Consider the following 6,708-nt stretch of genomic DNA (forward strand, 5'->3'; position numbering starts at 1 on the left):
GGCGGGTTAGTTTAAAACATCGGTTGGGTGCTGGTTGTTTATACATTGACCCGCGCATGATCATCACTGTCTCCCATGTCTCACGCTTAGTTTTGCTCGATATCTCAGTGCCGAATTTCCCTTTTATTATGTTTCTTTTTTCCAGCACCAACTGGGCCAGCAGCAGTAACTGATTCTGCATCCAGTTGGGCTTTCTTTTTCGTTTTCGCGAGTTCATAATCCACCGTCATTTAACTATTACATTAGGCTTCTTCAATATGAGCAACATTCCTTGCTTTACATAGTCTATCCAGGTCGCCGTTTTAAATGAGAATTTGTTCTCAACGTGCCTACCTGGTAAAATAAAGGTTAAATAAAAAAATAAATTTAGGCTAATAGGATATAAATTAACCAAGCAAGTGTTAATGCAATGTCATTTTTTATTATTAGGCATTTGGCGGTTTTCATTTGGGTATTAGGCTACCTTGATTTAATTTAATTTCATTCACGACTTTTCTCTCTATCTCTGCCTTTTTAGAATTACATTTCACTGGGGCCTGCACAAACATGACATTATATATGCATTTCGATGGCATTACTATTATTATTTTGTTTAGGACACAGACATATTTCGACATATTTTGTAATTCCATGATTTGGTGCGTCTGTGTTATGCTCCGCATGACAGCCCTGTCATCTAACAACCAATCACCGTGGTCATTGCGAGGCAGCTCGTGCATGAGAATTGACGTCATCCGTAGCAACAAAGACTCACTCACTTTAGGAGTTGTCATTTTTCCTTACTAAAAGTAGGTCTGAAAGGCGTTGTGAATAACTTTTAAGAGAAAACTCCTAGCTAAAATCTTTTAGTGCGATTTAGGAGTACTCTTAGTGGTAAGATAAAATTCTTTGTGAATACGGTCCCAGAGCTCTAACATCAGATGAAGATGATTTCTATTTTAATCAATCATTTAAATGAATTATTAATTTTCTAGAAGTAGCTGTGTACTTCATACTTATTCATATGGTATTCATATTCATACTCCTATTCTTACTCATATTCACATACTTTAAAACTGTATCCCCTTTCACTGCATGAAAAGAGGTGTATCCGTACTAGGAAACTCCTGTAAACACCACTGATTTTCGGAGGTATCTACTAGTTCCACTGAGGGTAAACTTCTAATTCCACCAAGTTAGGAAACTCCCGTAATGATACCAATTCGGATGTATCTTGCTGATGGGATATTCCTGTGGTATATGCAGCCATTTGTTGCCATGGCAAATAATCCCATTGAAGATTTTGTCAGGGGACATTTTCACACCTGCAGAGGTACTGGGATTTCACACCTTTGCACAATTCTAGTGTCCCCATTGGTGTTTAATCTCAACACTGATTGGTTGCTTTTAAAACCCCCTCCCAAAACTCTGACAACTTTTGGGACACAACTTTGAAACTTTCCAGTTGAGATTATTTGATTGGTTACACTTTCTATTAAGCCCAACCCAAGCCCTCATAGTTTAGTGACTTGATTGGTTATTTGCCTGCTATGCAGATAGACTACAATCCCCACCACTATATATATATATATATTCATATTCATCCCAAAACCCTTAAAAAATAATAAAAAACTTGAATTGAGTTTGAAATGTTTATTTAATAAAAAACTGAACAATTCACAATTGTCACAATCACAAAATAATATTATACACAAATATTAAAAGTTGCATACATAAACAATACTATTTAAACTCATAAATATACAGACAGAGAAAGCAATATTAGAGTTAAATAAAACAAAATAAAAGTGACAATGAAAACTACATTCAAAGCAGTACAATGTAAAGTAGCAGTGGCGGCTCGTGACTGCTCATCCGAGGGGTGCAAATTCAAAATAAGTGTTCGGAGTGTCATCTGTGTTGCTTGTGTTTTTAAAATGTGTTTGTTGCTTCATGTAAACCATGTGCATCACGTGTTTAGTCAAAACACGTGATGCACATACACGCAGAACACATATTTTGAAATTGGGAACCACACAAATGACTGGCTATATACATGTTGTGACAGACTTTGCATCGAGTGCTCACAAAAAAAGAAGTCACCAGCTGCCACTGTAATGTAGTAAATATCTAAATAAAACGAACAACAACTATATTGATCTTGCTTTAAGAAATCAGTCCTACACTGCAAAAAAATGACTTTCTTACATAGTATTTTTGTCTCGTTTTCAGTAGAAATATTATTTAAATAAAATGCTTTTTCTTGATTAACAAAATGACCTAAGAAAATAAGTCTAGTTTTAGACAAAATAAATAAATGCACACAATTTAAGTGAATTTGTGCTTAAAACAAGCAAAAATATCTGCCAATGGTGTGAGAAAAAAATCTTAAGTTTTCTTTTTTCTTAAAAACTTAATTCAAGCACAATTTTCTCACCCCATTGTTATATATTTTTGCTTGTTCAGGCACAAATTTACTTAAATTGTATATTTTTGTCTAAAAACTAGACATTTTCTTAGGTAATTTTGCTCATCAAGAAAATACATCTTGATTTAAGAATTTTTAGTTTTTCTACTAAAAACAAGATAAAAATCCTAAGTTAGAAACTGATTTTTTGCAGTGTTGATTCAATTGCAGAGCTCTGTCTTGGAATTATTCAAGAATTTCTCACTGTAAAACCTAAAAGTTAACTAAACTCAAACCATTTAAGAAAACCGGTTGCATTAAACCATTTAAGTTTTAAAACACATGGATTTGAGTACTGTGAACTTAAACAAATTGAGTCACATGCAGTTATGCACTTATATTTAAGTTCACACTAACTAAATATAAGTGCATAATTGCACAAGACTTAAGTTCACAGTACTCAAATGTATGTTTTTTAAAACTTAATGGGTTAAGGCAACCGATTTCCTTAAATGGTTTGAGTTAAGTTAACTGTTAGGTTTTACATTGTAAAGCATATACTTGTCAGCAAAGGTAACATTGATGCACCCTCATCTGGACAGACATCTCTTTGGAGCCCTTTGGAAATATAAAAGTACATATAAGTATTTGGCATAATACTAATACACATATACGTATACACATACACGACAAATCAAATGACATAGAATTAAAGTTGTACATTTTAGAAAGTTTACATTAATCCAGTGGTTCTTAACGTTATTCCTGGAGGCCCACTGCCCTGCATGTTTTGTATATCTCTTTTATCTGACAGACGTAGTTCAGTTCATGGAGATCCCTTCTAATGAGCTGATGATTTGAATCAGGTGTGTTAAATAAGGGAGACATACAAAATGTGCAGAGCAGTGGGTCTCCAGGAATAACGTTAAGAACCACTGCATTAAACTGTACAAAGATACAACAATATATGATCAAAGAACTTCTTAATATACATCTTCTTACTTCATTTTCTGTGTTGATGTCCTCAAGAGTCTCTGTGTTGTTCTGCAGCTTCATTACAGTAGGCTACTTCAATATAGTTGTCTATCAAACACAGAATAAAAAAAATAGAATCACATACATTACAACACATCTATTTACGATTTAACCTCTTTAATTTAATAACTTAATTATTAAACTTACATCATTTTGGCCAGATTGCAGTGACATCAATTTCTTCAGTGTCTGGATCAGTCTGATGTTTTAGCTTTCACTGTTACTTCATTATATTTCTCTGGCAAACACAGAATTAAAAATTAAAATCACATATCACAATACATCCGTTTACTATTTAACATGTTTGATTTTAATTTAATGTAATCATTGAATGATTAAACATACATCATCTTTACCCAGAAACCTCTTCATCGTCCACAAAGTTGACCACAGTGTACATGACCTCTGTAAACACAAACATGAATAGACTTCATATTTAAAAAGATGAAGAACAGCAAACATATAACGTTTAAATATATTATGACTCCAAGCTTCTTTACAATTAGCATCTAGGTTCTCTTAAAGTGAAGCTGGCTTTGTTACAAATCAATATAAAGCTATTAAAACAGTCTTGAAAAATAAGCAGCATCTACCAGAACTGAATGAGCTTTTAAAACAACAAAAGATCGTCTGTACCATTTAAAATAGCAGAGAGACACTTGCTAGCTGCTAACATTTCAAACAAACGAGTTACTGTTGTTTTGTTTGTTTTAAGCAAATAACGTCTCATCTTGGCTTCTTTAAAGTTTTGTTTTAAAAAATTTAAACATCGAATTGATTCTTTTAACAGCCCGGTTTGAATGTAACTTCGCGTATTTTTAACCTCATGTTTACCGCTGTGTACCACGTATAACCTTAATGTTTTACTGTTTGTGCTTTAAATTCAAACAGTTCTAGTATAAAGACAAAAACGAATCATAGTAAATAACATAATATGAACAAATAGGCACCCGATCAGCGCGATGCAGACAAATGAATTAAATCAAACTTACCTTACTGTTAATGAGCAAACAAACAAACAAGAGACGGAGTAGTCCAGGCAGTAACGGTTCGCGATTTGAATTTTCCGTCAAGCCCATAGGTTGAGCAGTCGCACCTGAAGGGTGGGGGCAGTCAGATGAGTGGGTGCAGGTGCATTCTGGGAAATGTAGTCCTTTTCTTTAATATACTTTTTTATAATCCGCATTTTCACACTATGCATTGTTCTTTATACTTGATTATTAATACAAAATAAAAAATATTTTTATAAAGTTTATTACGTTTACAAAACATGTTTAGTTGACAAACATGTTAACAGTTATTTGGAATGATGCTCAGATTTTCTTAAATTTAAAATCTTTGTGAATCAGCACCTTCTTGATGAAATACAAAACTCTTTAAACATGCCTCAGGAATTATCTCTGGGTTTAGTGGATTAACTGCTCATCATTGGAAACATTGAACGTATACCTAAATGAATTCTTACTTAAATATAAGTAAATATAAACTAATGCTGAGTTAAGACATGTAACTAACTGAACTTACTTAACTACAACATGAACTCAAATTAATTTATTGTAAATGACTGCATTAACTAACAATGAAAAACATGTCATGTTGTAGTTAATGATGACTCTTCAATATATGATATGCTGTAACTTAGCATTAGTTCATGTTAAAGTAAAAATACATGTATGTCTTTTTTCACTGTGATATATGGACCCTTATTATATTATAAAGTCCCCATCTCTTTTGTTTAAATTGATTGATTGAAGACAAACATTATAATATGTGGTCTGACTTTGTGCAAGCATGCATTATCAAATGCTAAAAGTTACCTCCTCAGATAGACTAGAACATTCATTGGTGCCCGAACATTTTCCTTACAAGGGCCAAACCTGACTGAGGGCTGTGGGCCAAAAGTAAATGTTGTTGTGTTATATTAAAATTAAAGTTGCCCTGATAACCCTTAATTTATAATTTTCTAATATTTTAAAAATAAATAAGCAAACATTACTCTTATGCATAACTAATGCAGTTTTATTTTCCAAGGCTTTTTGTAGAAAAAAGAAATCGTTTTGCCAATCAATTTTAAATATCCTTTTCTCTGTGTGCCACTGCCGCAACCTCTTCATTTTTAGCCTATAGTACCCGAGTTCATTAGGTTTCGTGATGCATTTTATACACCTTCAAGTATGCATGAAACATAAAAAAATTAAAGGTCTTTTGTGGGCCAACTTTGGGCACCTCTGGACTAGAAGTACAGTAGCTGACAGGTATCTGCAGATATGTTTACCCGAGTTTGTCAGTCTGTTTCACCCAACATGTTTTGCATCCACATGTGAAAGACTGTCTTTTAGATTATGGACCTGTCTATTGATATTTTTGTTTCTATTTTAAAAGATTTAATGAAATGTTGGGGTAGAATTATAATAACAATAGAAACAATGAACTTCAAATCATGAGACATCAGCAAAAATAAGCAGCTTTACATTTCACTGACTAATTTATCAACATCCTAGCTAGCAAAAATGAGTTACATGATGTCATTTGAACGGCTTCTTTTAAACGATGTATGCAGCATTGAGACATACGTGCACAATATTCTGACCTAGGGCAGTTGGAGACATGTTTTCAAAGTGTTGGAAATATATATTCTGAAATAACATTTGTTGCATTTCTCTTGAGTCAGAGACATAATTTTCACACATTAAAATGGTAATTGTGTCAATTGAATTTTAGTTATTTTGAATGATGCTTAGTTTCTTAAATAGACTAATTAAATTATATTAATAATAAATATATTTAGAAAACACAGTTTTTATGTACCACAATACTGTATGTGCTGTCTTAAAGAGACATGGTTAACCCCCCACCCCACTCAGCTCTGAAAACAAAGAAGACACTTCTACCTGTGGGTCATTAACATATAAAAAGCCGTTCACACCTCACACCCACCGCTCCTCACAACCAGCCTTAAGGATTCCTGGAAACTTCCACCAGTTCCTTTAAACATCCACAAACGTAAGGTTTCTGGATGTTTCACAAGTTTACTTTGGTGTATTACCTTTCCAAGCACTCTGCCTCAAAAATCTGGCAAACCTAAAGTTTAGCAGGGATTTCCCATTCCGTATTTGTCCGTATACAGCTCTTTTCATGCAGTGTTTCTGTAGTCTAAAACAGTCATTCACTCCACTAGTGTAACACAACACCTCTCTGTTCCCACTGTAGAGCCACAAAAGAAACACCCACTGCTCACTCAGCCCTCACTCTGCCTCGCCTCAGCCATGCTCACACAGAGTCATGCT

The 6,708-nt window shown here is 33.8% G+C and overlaps 1 long non-coding RNA gene across 1 annotated transcript; it reads right to left on the reverse strand.

The window, feature by feature from the left end:
* Positions 1–1,903: 1,903 nt before the first annotated feature.
* On the reverse strand, positions 1,904–4,883 carry LOC135781728 (uncharacterized). Its single transcript, XR_010545213.2, has 5 exons — positions 4,414–4,883; positions 3,767–3,826; positions 3,569–3,659; positions 3,389–3,469; positions 1,904–3,004 (listed from the first exon to the last, which is right to left on the reverse strand). It is a non-coding gene; the product is annotated as an uncharacterized lncRNA (long non-coding RNA).
* Positions 4,884–6,708: the final 1,825 nt, after the last annotated feature.

The sequence above is a fragment of the Paramisgurnus dabryanus genome, chromosome 23 (assembly GCF_030506205.2).
Source record: "Paramisgurnus dabryanus chromosome 23, PD_genome_1.1, whole genome shotgun sequence".
In the NCBI taxonomy this organism is placed as follows: Eukaryota; Metazoa; Chordata; class Actinopteri; order Cypriniformes; family Cobitidae; genus Paramisgurnus; species Paramisgurnus dabryanus.